We start from the raw sequence: 219 nt of genomic DNA, 5'->3' as shown, positions 1-219 counted from the left end.
GCGCGTGGCGTTAGCCATCTCAAAGCTCGGTGGTCGAGCGCGAGAATGGGCACTGACGAGCGGCACATCGGTCGTAGCTGCGATTCCCTCCTGGGCGGAGCTGAAATTGCAGGCCTCACGAGTGTTCTCGCCGCTTAACCAAGCATATCGCGTGCGAGCGCGTTTCCTTGCCGCCCGACAGGGCAACAAGGTATTGGTGAACTTTGTCCAAGAAATGCA

Source organism: Plasmopara halstedii (genome assembly GCF_900000015.1).
Source record: "Plasmopara halstedii genome assembly, contig: Scaffold_658, whole genome shotgun sequence".
NCBI lineage: Eukaryota > Oomycota > Peronosporomycetes > Peronosporales > Peronosporaceae > Plasmopara > Plasmopara halstedii.
Note: the sequence above shows the minus strand (reverse complement) of the source record.